Source organism: Dasypus novemcinctus, chromosome 13 (assembly GCF_030445035.2).
Source record: "Dasypus novemcinctus isolate mDasNov1 chromosome 13, mDasNov1.1.hap2, whole genome shotgun sequence".
In the NCBI taxonomy this organism is placed as follows: Eukaryota; Metazoa; Chordata; class Mammalia; order Cingulata; family Dasypodidae; genus Dasypus; species Dasypus novemcinctus.
The window spans coordinates 21,058,162-21,077,720 of record NC_080685.1 but is presented as its reverse complement, the minus strand read 5'-3'; the positions used below and the strand labels follow the sequence as shown (position 1 = coordinate 21,077,720).

The window sequence follows — 19,559 nt, the reverse complement described above, 5'->3', positions numbered from 1 at the left end:
GTTACTATTTGTGTGGAGTTTCTTTTTCCACCTTTCACTTTTGGTCACCTTGTATCCCTGGGCCTTCAATGAGTCTCTTGAAAGTAGCATATAGATGGCTCATTTTTTAAAAAAGCATTTATTTATTTATTTCTCTCCCCTTTCCCCCAACCCCTCCTTGTCTGCTCTCTGTGTCAACTTGCTGTGTGTGTTCTTCTGAGTCTGCCTGTATTCTTGTCAGTGGCACCAGGAATCTGTGTCTCTTTTTGTTGTATCATCTTACTGCATCAGCTCTCCCTGCATTCACCTGGGGCAGCTCTCCTTACAGGATGCATTCCTTGCATGGGGACTCCCCTACATGGGGACACCCGTGCATGGCATGGCACTCCTTGCATACATCAGCACTGCACATGGACCAGCTCACCACATGGGTCAGGAGGCCCTGAGTTTGAACCCTGGACTTCCCATATGGTAGGTGGACACTTTATCAGTTGAGCCATGTCTGCTTCCCCATAGATGGCTCATGTTTTTTTAATCCATTCTGTCAGCCTATATTTTTTGATTGGGGAGTTTAATGCATTCAGCTTCAATGATATTACTCTAAATGCATTATTTACTTCCACCATTTTGTTCTTTGGCTGTCATATGTCATATCATATTTTTGTCTTTTTTTCTTTGGTTAGCCTTTCTGCTATTCTTTTTTCTATAGTTTCCTCCTAGCCTCTCTCTTCTTTCTATTTCTTTCAGGCTCTAAGGCTTTCTTTATTATTTTCTATAAAGGTGAGTTCTTTTTTACAGACTTTCTTAGGTTCTGTTTGTTTGTGAATATTTTTAACTCACCTTCATATTTGAAGGACAATTTTGTGGGATACAGAATTCTTGGCTGGCAGTTTTTCTCTTTCAGTCTCCTAATTCTATTATACCACTCTCTACTCACCTCTATGTTTTATGATGAGAAATCTGCACTAAGTCTTACTGGGCATCCTTGTATGTGATGGTTTGCTTCTCCCTTGCTGTTCTCAGGATTTTCTCTTTATCTTTGACATTTGACATTCTAGTAGTATATATCTTGCAGTAGGTGTATTTGGATTTATTCTGATTGGGGTACAGTGCACTTCTTGGACATGTAAGTTCATTTCTTTAGTGAGAGTTGGATAATTTCCAGCTATTATTTCCTCAAATTCTTTCTACCCCCTTTCCCTTCTCTCCTCCTTCTGGATCTCCCATGACATGTATGTTGTTGCATTTTATGATGTCATTCAACTCCCCAAGCCCCTGCTCAATTTTTTCCCATTCTTTTCCCTGTTATTTTCTGTCTTCACTTTTAGTTGTTCTGTCTTTGGTATCACTTATTCTTTCTTCTATCATTTCAAGTCTGCTGTTGTATGCCTCTAATGTGTTTTTCTTTTAAAGATTTTTAAATTTTATTTCTCTTCCCCCATCCCCAGTTGTCTGCTCTCTGTGTCCATTCACTGTATGTTCTTCTATGACCACTTCTATCCTTACCAGTGGCACTGGGAATCTGTGTTTCTTTTTGTTGCATCATCTTGTTGTGTCAGCTCTCTGTGTGTGCAGCACCATTCTTGGGCAGGCTGCACTTTCTTTCACACTGGGCAGCTCTCCTTATGGGGCACACTCCTTGTGCGTGGGGCTCCCCTACACGGGGGACACCCCTGCATGGCATGGCACTCCTTGTGCACATCAGCACTGCACATGGGCCAGCTCCACATGGGTCAAGGAGGCCCGGGGTTTGAACCGTGGATCTCCCATGTGGTAGGCAGATGCCCTATCCATTGGGCCAAGTTCGCTCCCCCCTCTAATGTGTTTCTGATCTCACCTATTGTGTCTTTCATTCCCATGAGCTCTGTTACTTTTCTATTCGGGATTTCAGATTCTTCTTTGTGCTTATCATTGTCTTCCTGATGTTATTTATCTCTTTAGCCATATTGTCTTTCAACTTATTAATCTGATTTTGGTAATTTTTGTGCATCTTGTTAGTTTTCTCAAATCCTGTGTCCCTTCTAGGGATTTGATATATTCCTTTTCTTGGGCCATGTCTTCCATTTCTTAGTATGGCTCATAATTTTTTGCTGATGATAGGCAAATGATTAGGATGGTAGTTAATTCAGATGCTCAATTTATTTTTCTTTCACAGGGATTTAGTGGTGGGAGAGTGTGTGTTACTGCTGCTCTTTGATTCTTGGTTCAACAGTTTTGTCGCCACAATTACCCTCCTTTGTCCCTCTTACTTCTGGGCAGTGTCCAGCCTTCAACAGGTATCCTAAGCCCTAGAAGAACTTTTTCTAGGCTGTTTCAGCCTCTCTTTTAACTATTTTTCTGGAGGAGAAAGGAGTCCCATGTCTTTCTATTCCGCCATCTTCCTGGAAGTCAGCCTCTCGTTATAAAGAATTCAAGTGTGGATATGTTTCCATATACCCCTGCCCTTTACTTTGTGCCTCATTTATCATATACTTTAAAGGCTATTTATTATTTCCTCATATCTATATTTCACTTCCCAGTTGAAAGATTATACTAGGGAAGTAGTAAGTGTTGCTTTGAAAGCATGTCAGGGAAATATTTACCAAGGACAAAACAGAATAAACTACAAATGTTAATATCAGTATACTATCAGTGGTGGGAGTGTGTGTGGGGGTGAAGGTGCTTAAATGATATATAAGTTCCTTGAGGACAGAAAACGCCTATATTTCTATTAATTTTCCATAGCATAGTAATTGTTAATAGATTTATTATTCCTAATGAGGTAATTTTACACTTAGAATTTTAACTTTTCTCTTCAGAGCTAAAGACATTACCCTCACTAAGTAAAATGATGGCAGAAATATCTAAGACTCGAGAGGAAATGGAAAAAAGGTGAGAAATTTTCCCATGAAAATATGTTGTAAATTTTTCTACTTACCACTTTTCTACTTACTATCTCTCTTTTAATAAGAGCAATACTGTACTATATTAAGCTTCCTCATGTTAGTTTAAGGATTTCCTTTAAGGATTTATGTTTTGAAGGAAAGGGAAATAAAAGTTTGTGACAAGAGCCTGAAGAAATAGCAGCAGTACCAGCTCTTTGAATAAAGACAGAAAACAAAAGAAAGAGAAGCTCAGGAAAAGTATTTAAGGTCTAAAGGAAAGGTTGAGTAGGAAAAAGCACATGGAGAGAAAATCAGGTATGTTATTTTTTGTAGGATTAATTGAAATGCTAGTAGAGCTGCTAGAGAAAGAAAGGGCATTATGGAATTAATGAGAGGTAGATATAATGGAATTACAAATCTGATAGATAAATTTAGAAATCTTTTTGCAGTGGTCAGTTTGCTGGCTGTCATCACACAGCATCACAATAGCATATGGTATGAATATAGCATGTAACTTGGAAGGTGGTAACATCGGCCATCTTAGAGCTTGTGTGAATGCAGTAGTCCAGGAACCTGAATTTCAGACTGTGACCTCAATATCTAGATGGTTTTTATGTAGAAAAAGTGTAAATTGATGATAAGTACTTCTTTTTATGGGAAAATCAGAGACAAAATCATTCCAGGTGTATTAGTCACGGTTCTTTTGGGAAACAGAATTAACAGGAGATATCTGTAAATAATATGAGATTTATAAGATTCTCTCATGTGACCATGGGGATGCACAAGTCAAGGTTCCACAGGAAGACTGCAAACCAGGGCCTCTGATGAAAGTCCAATGAAGGTCCTTGATGTGTTTCTGGGAGATTTTGGCTGTCCAAAGACAAGCTGGGACATTTTTTCTGAATGCTGAAATCACTTCTTCTTTTAAGGCATTCAACTGATTGGACAAAGTGTCACTCATTGCTGATGGCACTCTCCCTAGTCACTGCAGATGTAGATCAGCCATCTATGCAGTAAACTCAGTAATGACTAAAGCCCATAGTTGTCCTTATATTACAATTAGTCCAGTGCTTGCTTGACCAAACAACTGGGCACAATTACCTGGCCAAGTTGACATATTAGCCTAACCATTACACCAGGCAAAATCATCCTAGGCAAAGTTTTTCTTCAACTGATTGTTAGCATAGCTCTCCCCCTCCTGAGAGGAGGAAATTTAATGTATCCTGTTATCCCTTCCAGGTCTTCTCCTCCTTTTCTCTCTCCTTTCTCTGCCAAACTTCTGCAATATATATATATAGTATTACATACTCTAAATTTTAACCCTTTCCTCCCTTCTAAACCCCCTACAATGGAACTTCCATCCTTACTCCTGAAACTGCTCTCTTGAATGTCATAAATGACTAACTTCATTTTCCTTCCTCTCCCTTCTGAATTCAGTGCTTTCAAACATCTCCTTTCTTAGAGTACTCTCCTTTCTATCTTTCCTGCACTAAACTATCCTATTTCAAACTTTGACCTCTCTTTTCCTTTTATTTATTTTCATCTAACCACTTCTGACTGTGGGCAGTCCCCGAGGATATAATTTAACCTTTGTTGAAGGTCCACTATGTAGACACACTGAGATAAATGTTTTATTTGCATGAACTTATTTAATCTTCATAACAACCCTATAAGACAGGGTTGAACCTCTTTTGTAAAATGTTCATGAACACTACAGCTCTTGGTCCTCTATTTTAGGGTAAATAAGTACAAGTCTGCAAACTCTTAAGCCAATATAATATCCATAAGGGAAAGCTCTCAATTTCTTTTAATGTTCTCTTTTAAATTTTAGTCCCATTTCAATAAATTCCTACTTGAACATCTAAAGTCCCTCCTACATTCTATCTCCCCAATTTTTCCCTCAAATTTATTTTCTATGATCTTTTTCCTATCCTACATTTAGATTCTTCAAGTCCACCTGACTCTTAATTAGAATGATTTGGCTTTTCTTTTATTGTCCGCTGTCCCGCTGTTCTTTCTTTTATTTTCTTTTTCGAAAGTACAAAATAAAAGTCGTCCCTCCTCCCCCACCCCCACCAGCTCCCCAAATTCCACCCTCTCCAAACTGGTAATCATGTAGATCACTGTTATCACATTTTCTCCCCTTAAAAAACATCCTTTTGGCTCTTCAAATATGTACTTGCTATAATCATTCACCCCCTACTTTCAGGAGTCCATATTCACAATGGTCCTAGGAAGTCCTGCTCTACGGACTCTACCACACTGTCCTCATAAAATAATTGAGGATTCCACACATACAGAGACTGGTTTAGAGGAGCAGTATTTTTGTGATGGGTTCTTGCTTTCCGATAGTATCAGAGCCTTCTGTGTCTGGATCTGCTGTGCCTGTCTCTGCAGCTCCATCCTTGATTCCCACAACATGCCTCCTCTGCTGTGGGTAGTGCCCACACAAACTCTCTGCTCATATTCTACACTCCTTTCAAATCTGCTCCTTAGGTCTGCTGTTAAACTGACTTGTAATATTGTCCTCTTTGTTCTCAGCCAAACTATATCTTCCACATCCTTCAAGGCCCCAACCACTAAGTTCTCTTTTAAGTACTTCCTCTTTACACTTACATGTAGTAGCCTAAATCCACATGATTTGCCCAAAGTCTCATATTTCTCTCTGCTCCCTGGGGACAGAGACAATATCTAATATTTCTTTTCTAATTTCTACAGCACTTATCCCAATATTGAGCCAAGAGCAAGCACTCACCAAACACTGACAGATTGGGGGATTGATTGATTAACTGAACTGTTGATAATCATTGCTTCTATCTTCTCTGTTCCAGATATGTGGAGAGCCCACGCCATACCATTCAGGTAGACTACATAAAAGCGATGGATGAGATTGCTGATCTGTTGGGGGTCAGGCCCAATCTCCTGTACTTTGCTTTCACTGACCCCAAGTTGGCATTACAGGTATTTTTCGGACCCTGTACTCCAGTTCAATATTGTCTAGGGCCCTGGAAAGTAGCATGGAGCTCGACAAGCTCTCCTCACCACAGAAGATTGTATCAGGAAGCCCATGATGACAAGAGGAGTTGAAAGGAGTGACTCCATGATCTCCGCGACAATGGTCAGGGTTATGCTGGCTGTTGCTTTCTTTGCTGTAATTATGGCCTATTTTTAGCTACTCTACTGTCATTGCCCCAGCTTTCACTGGGAAAGTTCATATGGAAATGCAAGGAACCAGAATAGCCAACATCCACTCCCCTCTTTTTAGGTCCTTGTGTGAAAACTACATACCAGTAAAATCTGGAACCACATTCAATTGAATTAGGATGATCCCTTCCTCTCATGACCCATACTTTTCCTTCCAATAATAGACCGTGAGCTCAGGAACTCTATTAACCATACTTGTGTGTCCTTAGAAGAATTCTTGACATGTTGTAAGTGCTTAATAAATGTTTGATTTTGGTTATCAAATACTATGGTGGGAAGCATAAGTCAACATCTGTGTAGGACATGACTGACTCTGTGTAACTTTGCTTCTGATGGGATCTGTTTTTTTTTATTAGAAGTTCAATTATTAATTGTTTTTAAAATTCTAACTAAATATATCCTATTGAGGGATAAGAGAAATAATGGTTATTTAACAGTTATAAGTATCTGAGATAAGACATAAATACTTCAAGTATTTTGTTTCACTTGCCATTCCCTAGTGTACCTGATACCAGATCATTTTTACTCCTTTTCTGTAAGAAATGTGTCTTTATTTTCTCATTGAAGGAACTACATTCAATTTTCTATACTCACAGGGCATTCTAATAATTTGGCATCTGCCAACAGATTCAACTTTGGTTGAGAAACTTGGGATTGTAAATTAGCTGGCCTATCTGTTTTGAACTCTTTAGTTCCCATAATCAGGATCCCACTAGAGTATATCTTAGAAAGTATACTAAGTAGCTGCCAATCAACTTTTGTAAGGTAGCCTATTAATGTGATTTGATTTGTCTGCCTCCACCTCTACTTTCTCTTCTCACTCCCTTTCTTTCATGGCATAGAATAAGCATCCAAAGTGGTCATATTTTTAAAAAGATACTTCCATTGCCCTCCAGTTATACACTCTTCCATCTATTCTATTCCTCTCTCCCCCTCCCCACAGGTCCCATAGTGACAACCAAGCTTCACTGCTTGAAGGACAAGATTCATAAACACTTGCAACAATGCTGAGGGCTTAACACACTAGGCTGTCCTCCCCCACTGGGAGCCACCCATGCTCTAGAGAGACACCCTGCCCTCTGTTTGAGAAATCAGGCCTCTCCAGGATGGGGGTACAACACCTTCCCACTCATTGTATGGGTCTCCGCCCACTGATATAACATTCTATGACAGGATGAGCACTCACACACTCCCTAGAAGCCTGCCTCAGGTACACCCTGCACCAGATGCCCCCGTCAAACACCTTAAACCAGTAAGCTGTCCTTATTATATTTTTTAAGAGTTTTCTCAACATTATAATGTGAACCATGTACCTGAGAATCTCCTGTGTTCACCTGCTCCCTCGCAATGCTCCACCGAATTCCATGGACCATCTGAGCCATCCTCCCAACCCTAGCCCCCTTCAAGCCTGCAAAGCCCAACCCAATAGTATCCCTATGTTCCCATCTGTCCCTTCACTGCACAACTACTTACCTCCACTTTATCACAAATTTCTCTCATGTGGGCACTGGCCATGTAATGATGGTACAGGCTATGTTAAATTTCACCAAAAATCTATAAAAGCATACAGTCTAAAATAGAAACCATAATGTAAACCATAATGTAACCATGGTTATAGCTATATTTCAATATCTGTACATCAGTTGTAGCAAAAGTAACACCCACATGTAAAAAGATCATTGCTGGGGAAGGGGGAAAAGAGGGAGGATGCTGGGTATATGGGAGTCCCCTATATTCTATATGTGACTTTACTGTGATCTAAAACTTTTTTGAAGACATAATAATAATTTTTTAAAAAAGGATGTAGACACTGAAGAAGAAATGGAAGAGATTGCCTTGCCACTGTACATACAGGGCAACAACTATACAGTGGTGAAAGGCAAAAAATCAAAAAAATTTTTTGTATGATATTTTTCATTTCTTTAATAACCCAATTTATTTTTTACTTTAGTTTTTCTGAATTATTACGTATTTTATTTCTAATATTTAAACCTACCATTGCTATTTCATTTTCCTATTAATTGAATTTGACAATATATTAGGCTTCATTTTTTAAGAAGTTTTGGATCACAGAGGGGTTCAACTATGGCAGGGGAGGAACACCTGTGTGGGGTGTCATTGGTGGGTGATGCATGGGTGGGAGGGAGTTCTCCAGGGCATGCATTTTTGGTATATACATATGTTTGGAGGATTGTTGGGTATTGACATAGTGGGTAGAGGTTTCACACAACTGAGGGAGTGCCGAGTTCCCATCCTGAGGAGTTCTGTTGTATTTCCCAATGGAACAGCAACAATCCCCAAATGCAAAGGTAAAGACCAGTTAAGAAGGATGGTCCAATAATGGGCTCTTGATACTGATGACTATGCTTATGAGCCTGTGTGCTTGAAATTTCAAGTAGGCCTAGAGCTGCAGGGTGCCTAAGAGTTACCTCCTGAGAGCCTCTATGTTGCTCAATGTGGCCACTCTCTAAGCCAAACTCACCATATAAATGCATTACCTTCCCCCCAGCATGGAGCATGACTCCCGAGGATGAGCCTCCCTGGTGCCAAGGGGTTACTACCAATCATCTGGTGATGCAACTAGAAAAAGACCTTGAATAAAAGGGGAAAATGGTAAAGACAAATGAGTTGATATGGGTAAGAGACCACAAAATGAGTAGGGAGAGGTCATCTGAGGGGTTGTGCTTATGCACATCTCAGCAAGATCTCAGAGACAGCCAAAGTAGATACAACCCCAGGTACTGGTGCTCCTGAGGGCTACAGAGACACACAGGTTCTACAGTCAAGGCATATGGCTCTGGAGTTCAGTGCCTTGCCAATGGGCCCTACTTTGGAATGTGTACTCCTGAGTGTGCTGGAGTTGGACTCAGATGTGACCTTTCATCACATGCTTCTTCTGTCACTTTTACTGAACCTGTGGTTGGCACAGGGGTCAGTGTATACTCAGGAGACTTGAATCTCTGGACTGTCCATGTGCTGGCTGGGCCCTGAGGCTCAGCAGAGTTGCAACACCTACTCTCCAGTTCGTTGGACTTACCCATGCAGCTAACAAGGAGATGAGGATGGCCAACCACCACACCAAGGAACCAAGAGAGCCTATAACTGCAAGCAGGAAAATCCCACCCATCAGCCATGTGGGCTCTAAGCCCCCTCTCAATTTAGAGGTGGAGTGGGCATCACCATCCCAGGTCCTCAGGATGAAGGAATAAAATATGGTTTAGAGTGGACTTACTAGTATTCTACGATAAGAGTTATTGTAACTCTAGCAATTGAAGAAATTATATCATTGATGTGGAGACAGTGGCCACGGGAGTTACAGAAGGCAGGGAGAGGGAAAAAGAGGTGTGATATAAGGGCATTTTTGGGACTTGGAATTGTCCTGAATGATACTGCAGGGATAGGTGCAGGACATTATATATCCTGCCATAACCCACTGAATGGACTGGGAGAGTGTGTAAACTACAATGTAAACTATAATCCATGCTGTGTAGCAGTGCTCCACAATGTATTCATCAAATGCAATGAACGTACTACGCTAATGAAAGAAGTTGTTGATGTGGAGGAATGGGGGTTGCAGGGATTGGGGTATATGGGAACCTCTTATATTTTTTAATGTAACCTTTTGTGTGATCTATGTATCTTTTTAAAAAGATAATAAAAAAAGAAAAAAAAGAAAGAAAATTAGATTATACAAATGTCATTTAAAAAAATATAGAGGAATTCCCATATGCCCCATTCCCCACACTTAACACATTTTCCCACATTGACAACATCCTTCATTAATTAGGTACATTCATTGCAATTGATGAACACATTTTGGAGCATTGCCGCTAAGCATGGATTAAAGTTTACATGGTAGTTCACACTCTCTCCCATCCAATTCTCTAGGTTATGGTGAGATATATAATGGCCTGCATGTTTTGTTGCAATGTCATTTAGGACAATTCCCAAGTCCCAAAAAATGCCCTCCTATTATACTTATTTTTCCCTCTTCTTACCCTCAGAACCTCCAGTGACCACTGCCTCCACATCAGTGATATAATTTCTCCCATTGCTGGTGTCACAATAAGTTTATAGTAGAATTCCAATAAGTGTACATTAATCCATAGTTAATTTCCCAGTCCTGAGGATTCTGAGATGGTGATGTCCACTCTTCCTCTAATTGAGAGGGAGCTGTGATCCCATAGTGCAGATGGATGAGACTCTCTTGCTTACAGTTGTAGACTGTCTTAGTTGTCCATCATCACCTCCTTGTTAGTTTTCCTGGGTTAGACCAATGAACTGGAGAGTAGGTGTTACAACTCCTTGAAATTCAGGGCCCAGCTGGCACATGGGCAGCCCACAGAGTTAAGTCTCTTGGACGTACACCTACCAACTCTAGTATTAATTATAAGTTCAAATAGAAGGACAGAAGAGCCATGTGTAGGGAAACCACAACTGAGTCCAACTCTGTCACTCTGAGGAGCATAAATTCTGAAGTAGGGCAAGGCACCAACTCCTGAGCTGTCTGCCCTGACTACAGTGTCTGGATGTCTCAAGAGCCCTCAAGAGCCCTGTTATTTGGTGTAGTATCTACTTTGGCACTCAATGAGATCCTGTGAGATATGCATAAATGTAACTTCTCAAATGACCTCCCGACTTATTTTGAAGTCTCTTAGCCATATAAACTCATTTGTCTCTACCTTTTCCCCCTTTGGTCAAGGTCTTTTTCCAGTTGTATGGCTAGTTGGTACTTGGTAGTAATAATCTCTCAGTGTCAAGGAGGCTCATCCCTGGGAGTAATTCTCACACACTGGGAGTGGGGGGGTATAATGTTTTTATATGCTGAGTTCGGCTTAGAGAGAGGTAACATTTGAGCAACAAGGAGGTTCCCAGGAGGTAACTCCCACAGTGGGTATTTATGTTAAAGTAGAATTTATATTAAAATCAAATGTGGGGACATCCTGTTTATACAGTTTTCCTTATGTTGTACAGTGTAGTTTTGAAAAACAGAGTAGTTCTGAAACAGCAGTGTGATTTTGAAAATGGAAAGCAGAGACTTCAGTTTGTATCCCAGTGCTTCTGCTTATTTTATTTTCTTATATGTAGAAGTTTTGCTCTGTATTTTGTGCTGTTTAGAGAAGTTTCACTCTGTTGTTTTGCTTCACATGAAGACATAACTAAGGTTCAGGCATCAGTCACAGTCAATTCCATAAAAGAAAGGTAGTGGTACTGGTACCAGTGGGTGTATGTTCATAAACAGCTGTTATGCAATATATTAATAAATTTTGTGATTGCTCCATATTACTCAAAAGCAGGGTAAATTTTAACAAAGGAAAGAACAACATTAGAAATTATTATATTTCCTAATATAAATACATGTTAAAGAACTATAAATGTAAGAGTTATAACCTCCTCCTAATCATATAACCATTTGGACAACTGCCTGTCATTTGGCCAATTAACCTGTGGAAATGCCTTCTGGGAATCACAGAATTAAGAACTTTTATTACTTCTTAGGTCCCCTTTGTTCCCTATTCCTTGTAAAATAATGGTGATTTATTGCCTATTAAAATATATGTAGTATCTGTTAATGTGCAGATTACTCTAGTTCAGAAGTAATTTTAATGTAAAATTTTCAAATCAACAGTCCTTTGATAATATAATTCCAGCTGATTGGAAATAAGTACACCAGTTTTTTCTTTAAATAAAAAGTATGTGACTCTTTAACATTCTGTTAAATTCATTTACTTTCTCATTCTACTTAAAATATGTAAGATTACAAAAAAAAATCATTGATCAACTTCTAATTCAAGCTTAAGATTGCTCAAAATACAAAGTTCTACTTACTAATATTCAGTTTATCTTATCTTCCTTTTATTATATTAAAAGTTTATACTTGGTTTATATAATTGGAAAATTATATAATTGACCAAAAAGTAAGGAAACACTCATATTTCCATGAGTCTATACTGACATGAATAAATGATTGAATACATAATAAATGGGAAAGAATAGATGAATCTTCCATAGACAATAATTACAAATAATTTATGTAGATACTCTTGCTTCAAGGAGGTGGAGCATAAATCCCCACCCCTTATTGTGGCCTGCCCATAGTGACTTCCTTCCAAAGATTACAATATGCAAAAGGGGGGAAAGAGTAACTATAGTCAGGGAACCTGGCAAACACTATATTAGCTAGATGATTATTTTAGTTTGCTAAAGGCTGCCAAGGCAATATAAAAGAAATGGATTGGCTTTTAAAATGGGGATTTATTACCTTATAAGCTTACAGTTCTGAAGCCATGAGAGTGTTAAAATCAAAGCATCATCAGAAAATGCTTTCTCCCTCAGCTGCAGTGATGGGTGATCAGGCACATGGCAGCATCTGCCAGTCTATGCATTCTCCTCCAGGCTCCATTGCCCTCTGTTTCTGGCTGCTCCATCTGTGCTCATTCATTTCAGCCTCTGGCTCCTGAAGCAGTCTCTCTCAGCTTCTGGGTCCTCTCTCACAAGGCAAGGCACAATGGTGGCATCAGGGTCTCCTGTCTTCATATTACTCCAGTTTATAAAGGACTCCAGTAGAGGATTATTAACCACCCTGGGCCATGATCTATGATGTGACCTAATCAAAAGGAATGTCCCATCTATAATACGCTTATACCCACAGGAATGGATTAGTTTAAGAACATAATTTTCTGGGGTTCATAAAAGAATGAAATCACCACAATGATCAAGGTTAACATTAACAGTGATAAATCATGTTGATAGTAAGTATGTTCCCTTGACATGATGTAATGAAGCTATCATTTTATCATTGTCTTCCTCCCCAAAACCCATAACCCCAGTTTGACCACAGAAAAACATTAGACAAATCTAAACATACTAGACAAACCTAAATTGAGAAATATTCTATAAAATTCCTGGCCATCTCAAAACTCTCAAGGTCATGAAAAATAAGGAAGGCTTGTCACAGTCCAGGTGAGCCTAAGGAGAAAAGACATCTAAATGCAAAGTGGAATGCTCCATAGGTTTCTGGAACATGAAAAGCACATGAGGTAAAAACTAATGAAATCTGAATGAAGTATGAACTTTGGTTAATAATGTATAATAAACATAATTTAAAATAAATAATAATATATCAATATTGGTTTATTAGTTGTGACAAATTACATATATATAATATAAATAATAAGGGAAATTGGGTGTGGGGTATATGGGAAATCCCTGTACTATCTTTGCAAACTTTTTGTAAATCTAAAACTAGTCTCAAATTTTAAAAATTTATTTTAAAAATGTATTCCTTTGGTTCAAGATTTGACAGAGCCACAGTCTAGTGGAATTTTCACAGAAGAGGAATACTGAATAGTACCACTCATTTAAATTATTATGTTTTTCCTTAATTGCTCCACAAGTTAAATTGTTCTAATAAAGCACAACTTACTAAAGTTTTGTTTCTTTTGCTGAATAAGTATTGATTACAAGTTTAAAATGAGGAAAGGTGAGATAGAAGCTCAAAAGACACATCTTTTTTTGTAACTGGGCATATTAAGTCAATAGTGGAAACTATTGCTTGTTTCCACTAGCAAAATTACAGTATTTTAATAACAATGTTAAGTATATTCATAAAGAAGGCAATTTTACTTAAGCTTGAGTCTCCCACATTACTTTTGTCAATAGTAACATATAAACATCCTCCAGACTGCCTCATTTTTCATCACAGCTTCTCACGCCTATCACAATCCAGCCACAACAGCTACTTGAAATTCCCTACGGTGCCATGCTTTACCATGCTTCTATACTCTTGTGCTATATCCTCCTCTGAGTATATTCTCCACCTGCCCAAATAGCTAACACTTATTTCACTCTCAAGATTCAGTTCATCTGTTACCTCCTCCAGGAATCCCTTCCTAATCCCCAAAATGAAAGAGATGACCTTCCTTTGTGCTTCTTCGTGTATTCCTCCATTTGGCAAATATATTTATCACACTGTATAATAACAAATGCTTTTTTCACCTGCACCACCTTGAACTAGTAAACTCATTGGAGGCAGATAATTTGTAATTAATATGTGTCTTCCTAGTCAATAATTTAGTGGCTGGAACATAGTAGGACCTCAGTAAATTAATGATTGATTGATTGATTGAATCAATTCAACATGGGAGGTGAAAATATGAATGACTTTTTAAAAGATTAAATCAAATAGTGAATAATACTTTTATAAAAAGTGATTAAGGGTGAGGAATGAACAAACATAAGGGGGAATACAACTACGTAGAATAACAAGTTGACTTATTATTCTAGTCATAGAAGAACTTTATATTCTTGACATAAAGACAGTGGTCACCAGAGGTTCTGAGGGGAAGGAGAGAGAAGAATAGGTATAACATAGAACATTTCTGGGCCATTGGAATTGTTCTGCATGATATTGTAACAACAGATACATGCCATTATATATTTTGTCAAAAGCCTATAAAATTGTGTGGTGCAAAGTGTAAACCATAATGTAAACTATAGACCTTGGGTAGTAGCAATGCTTTAATATGTATTCATCAATTGTGGCAGGTACAGCACACTATTGAAAGATGTCAATGCGGGAAAGTATGAATGGTGGAGAAAGTGGACTGTATTGTAATCCACTGTATTTTTGATGTAACATTTATGTAATCTAAAGTTTCTTTAAAAATAAAGGAGAAGAAAAAAGACATTTAATATCCTACAATAGTGATGTCCTCTTATAAGGCTGACCACATATTTTTAATCAGTCAATAAATTTTATTGAGCATCTACAGAAAAAAATACTTTAAGAAAATTAAAATTGGGGAAAAAATTTTTTTAAAAAGCAATTAAGGAGCTTAAGGGGTGTTTAACATTTTGAAATGCCTGTGGGGCAAGCATGTTCTTCCAGAATGTATTCTTGACCGGATCATTAATTTGAGCCAGTATATCATGTTCTGCTGTGGATTGAAACTTGAAACACAGGTGATATAGCCTCTCTATTTATAATTTACTTCCTTGATCAAACTGAAAAAGTGAGATCTGAAAAAGTCAGGATTGTGCTTAATACAAAAAAGAAAGTGGGATATGAATCTTCTTTGATCCTCACTGCTGCTTCAGGATCATTACTTCTCCCTCCTTTCTCAAATTCCACTCCCTCTCTTGGTTACAGTTATTTATAGACCTGCCATTTACTCCCTTCATTCAGTGAAGATTTTAGAACCAAGCTGTCTCTCTTTATTTTCATAATATTCCTGTGGTTGTTTTTTTTTTTATCTCTTTTTTTTAATTTTTACTGTAGTAACATATATACAACTCAAAATTTCCTGTTTTTAACCACTTTCAAGTACACAATTCTGTGGTATTAATTACATTCCCAATATTTTTTTTTAAGATTTATGATTTATTTATTTATTTATCTCCCCTCCCCTGCCTTGTCTGTTCTCTGTGTCTATTTGCTGCGTCTTCTTTGTCCGCTTCTGTTGTTGTCAGCGGCACGGGAATCTGTGTTACTTTTTGTTGCGTCATCTTGTTGTGTCAGCTCTCCATGTGTGCGGCACCATTCCTGGGCAGCTGCACTTTCTTTCGCGCTGGGTGACTCTCCTTACAGGGCGCACTCCTTGCACGGCGGGCTCCCCTACGCGGGGAACACCCCTGCGTGGCAGAGCACTCCTTGCGCGCATCAGCACTGCGCATGGGCCAGCTCCACATGGATCAAGGAGGCTGGGAGGTCTGAATCGCGGGCCTCCCATGTGGTAGACGGACGCCCTAACCACTGGGCCAAGTCCGCCGCCACATTCACAATATTGTGCTACCATCACCAACATCCATTACCCCAATTTCTATGATAGGTAATATTTTCACTAATCCAATGTATTAGGATTAGTTTCAGCTGCATCTAGCAATGACTTAAACAACACTGAAGTTTATTTTTCTCTCATTAAAAAAAAAATCTGGAGGTAGAGAGGCCTGAGATAGGATGACAGCTCCACAGCTCCTAGCTTTATGCTCCACTGTCAGGATGTGGTTGTGGCTTCCACCTCATGCCAAGATGGATGCCAGAGCTTTGGTCATTGAGATGAGTATGTTTTTTTTCCTTTGTTTTGTTAATGGGCTATAATACATTAATTGATTTTCTTATGATGAATCACCCTTGCATAGCTAGGATAAACTGCACTTGATCATAGTTTATAATTCTTTTGATGTGCAGTGGGATTCAGTTTGTAAGTATTTTCTTGAGGATTTTTGCAACTATAGTCAAAAGGGATGTTTGTAATTTTCTTTTCTTTTGGTATCTTTATTTAGCTTTGTTTTTAGGGTAATGTTAGTCTCATAGAATGAGTTAGGGAGTGATCCCCCCTCTTCAAATTTATGGAAGAGTTTGAGCAAGATTGGTATTAATTCTTATTGGAATGGTTTATAAAATTGCTGTGTGAGGCCATCTGGCCCTAGGCTTTTCTTTGTACAGAAGGTTTTCATCACTGATTCAGTCTTGTTACTTATTATTGGTTTGTTGAGATTTTCTTTTTCTTCTTGAGTCAGGGTAGGTAGTTTTGTGTATTTCTAGGAATTTGTCCATTTCATCTAGGCTATCTAATTTGTTAGTGTACATATGTTCATAGTATCTTTTAAAGATTATTTCTCCCCACCCTCATTGTTTGCATTCGCTGTGTTTGTTTGTTGTGTGTTGGTCTTCTCTTTTGAGGAGTCACTAGGAACCAAGCCTGGGACTTCCCATGTGGGAAGGAGATGTCGAATTGCCTGAGTCACCTCAGTCCTTTTTATTTCAGTGGGCTCAGTAATAATGTCCACCTTTACATTTCTGATTTTTGTTGTAACCTCTCTCTCTTTTTGTCAATTTGGCTAAATATATGTTAATTTTATTGATCGTTTCAAAGAACTAACTTTTCATTTTGTTGATTCTATTTTTTTTAAATCCTCTATTTCATTTATCTCCACTCTATTTTTATTTCCTTCCTTCTACTGACTTTGAGTTTCATTTGCTCTTCCTTTTCTAGATCCACCACTTTTGAGGTTTGTCTTAGTTTGCCAAAGGCTGCCAAGGCAAAAATACCAGAAATGGGTTGGCTTTTTTAAAAATGGGAAAATTATTAGGGTAAAAGCTTACATTTCCAAGGCTGTGAAAATGTCCAAATCAAGGCATCATCAGAGATGCTTTCTTACCAAATGTTGGCTGCTAAGAGATTCTGGAGTCCTGCCACATGGCAAGGCAAGATGGCGGGTCTTCCTGTCTCTCTGTACTTTCTTCATGAGCTCAGCCATTGTCAGTCATCTCTCCCTGGGTCTTGTCACCTTGATCCTCTCAAGGCATCTCTGTCTTTCTGCAGCTACAGGAAAACCTGGAGTCTCTTTTCACACATGGCAGGGTCAAAATGGCAGAGCTCCCTTTCCCTCGGACTCTTTTTTCTCTCTTTGTGTTCTCAATTTATATAAGACCCAGCAAGAGGGCAGAGACCCAACCTGTTATGCTACACTGACAAAGCTGAATCAAAAGCCCTAAAGCAATCTAATCAAGTGATGTAATCAATGGTCCCTTAACTGAATTTAATGCAATCAAAGGGACCCACACCAACAAGAATGGATTAGTTCAAGAACCAGATCTGTCCTGGGATTCACAAAATTCAGTCACAAGGTTAGAGCACTGATTTAATTTTTTCTTCCTTTTCAATTTATGCATTTAGAGTTTTACATTTCCCTCTCAGCAATGCTTCCACTGCATCCCATAAGTTATGATATATTGTGTTTTCACCTCAAGGTATTTCCTAATTTCCTTTTCAATTTCTTCTCTGATTCATTGGTGGTTTAAGAGTATTCTCTACATATTGTGAATTTAATTTCTACATATTGTGAATTTTCCAATTCTCCTAAGTTATTTATTTCCCATTTCATTTCATTATGGTCCAAGGAGATTCATTGTATAATTTCAATTTTTTGAATTTATTAAGACTTGTTTTTTGTCCTAATGTATGGTCTATCCTGTAGAAATATCCATGGGTACTAGCGAAGAATGTATATTCTGCTGCTGTTGAGTGAAGTTTTCTATATATGCTTTTTAGACCTAGTTGATTTAGAGTATCACTTAAGTCTTCTATTTCCTTATTGATCTTCTGTCTAGATGTTTCATCCATTATTGAAAGTGGTTGTATTAAAGTCTCCTAGAAGTACTGTAGGGTTGTCAATTTCTCTCTTCAAGTCTGTCAATATTTACATCATATATTTTGAGGCTCTGATGTTATAATTATGCCTTCTTGTTGAATTGACCTTTTTATCAGTATATAATGACCTTCTTAAGCTCTCGTAACAGTTTTTGAATTAAGGTCTATTTCATCTGATATTAGTATGCTTCCCCAGCTCTCTTTTATTACAACTTGCATGACATATTTTTTCCCATCCTTTCACGTTCAACTTTCTTATGTATTTGAAATTACGTTGAGTCTCTTGTAAGCAGCATATACTTGGGTCATGCTTTTTATCCATTCTGCCAATCTCTGACTTTTGACTGGAGAGTTTAATTCATATACACTAAACTAATTACTGATAATGCAGGACTTTCTTCTGCCATTTGCCATTAGTTTCTTTGCAAGTCTTATACTTTTAAAAATACTCAATTCTTCTATCAATGCCTACTGTGGCAGTTTGATATTATTTATCAATTCCAAAAAAGATAACTAATTATATTTGTAAACTGGTCTGTTGTTCTGGGCATGATACCCTTTGATTGTACGGGATTCAGCTGAGATCCCCCTTTGACTAAATTATGTTAAGATTAGGGTTTTGATTCAGCCACATCATTACGGCATGCAGGGTTGAGTCCCCACCCCCTTGGCAGGCCAATAAAAATATTCTTACACAGAAGTAGACATACAGAGAAAAGATGAATACAGAGGAAGACAGACAGCTCCACTGACATGGCAGGGCCCTGGGAAGAGATGAGCCTGACAGTTTGCAGCTGAAGAGAACAGTGCAGCTGAGAAGCCCTGAGAGATGAACCTTATGCCAGTCTACAGCTGAGATCAGAAGAAGCTGGGACCATGGAGCCTTAAGAGGAAGAAGAAAGGCTGAACCCTTGCAGACATTGCCTGCCATCTTGCTTTAACACATGGCAGCACAGTTTGTGAGGAAGTAACTTTGAGATGGACTCTTTAGGGCCTTGTAACTTTAAGTTTCCACCCCAAATAAATAGCCTTTATAAAAGCTAACAGCTTTCTGGTACTTTGAATCAGCACCCCTTTGGCTAATACACTTACTTTCATATTTATCAAAATTTTATGTTTTACCATTTTGAGTCCCTTTTCATTGCATTCTGGATATATTTTTCTTTCTCTTTTCTTTTCTTTTTTTTTTTTTTTGGTGTGTGTGTATAGTTACCATTGGTTTAAAATTTAACATCCTAAATATAAAACAATCATCTGATTGATTTGAAACCAACTCACCTACAATAGCATATATGTACACTGTTTCTATACTCCTCCTTCCCTCATATTTTTGGTATGAGTTATAAATTATATACCA

At 38.3% G+C, this 19,559-nt stretch overlaps 1 pseudogene; it reads left to right on the top strand.

Annotated features, from left to right (window-relative positions):
• Positions 1-6,311, top strand: part of LOC101437072 (flavin-containing monooxygenase 5-like) — a 41,285-nt pseudogene extending 34,974 nt beyond the window's left edge.
• The last annotated feature ends 13,248 nt before the right edge of the window (positions 6,312-19,559 follow it).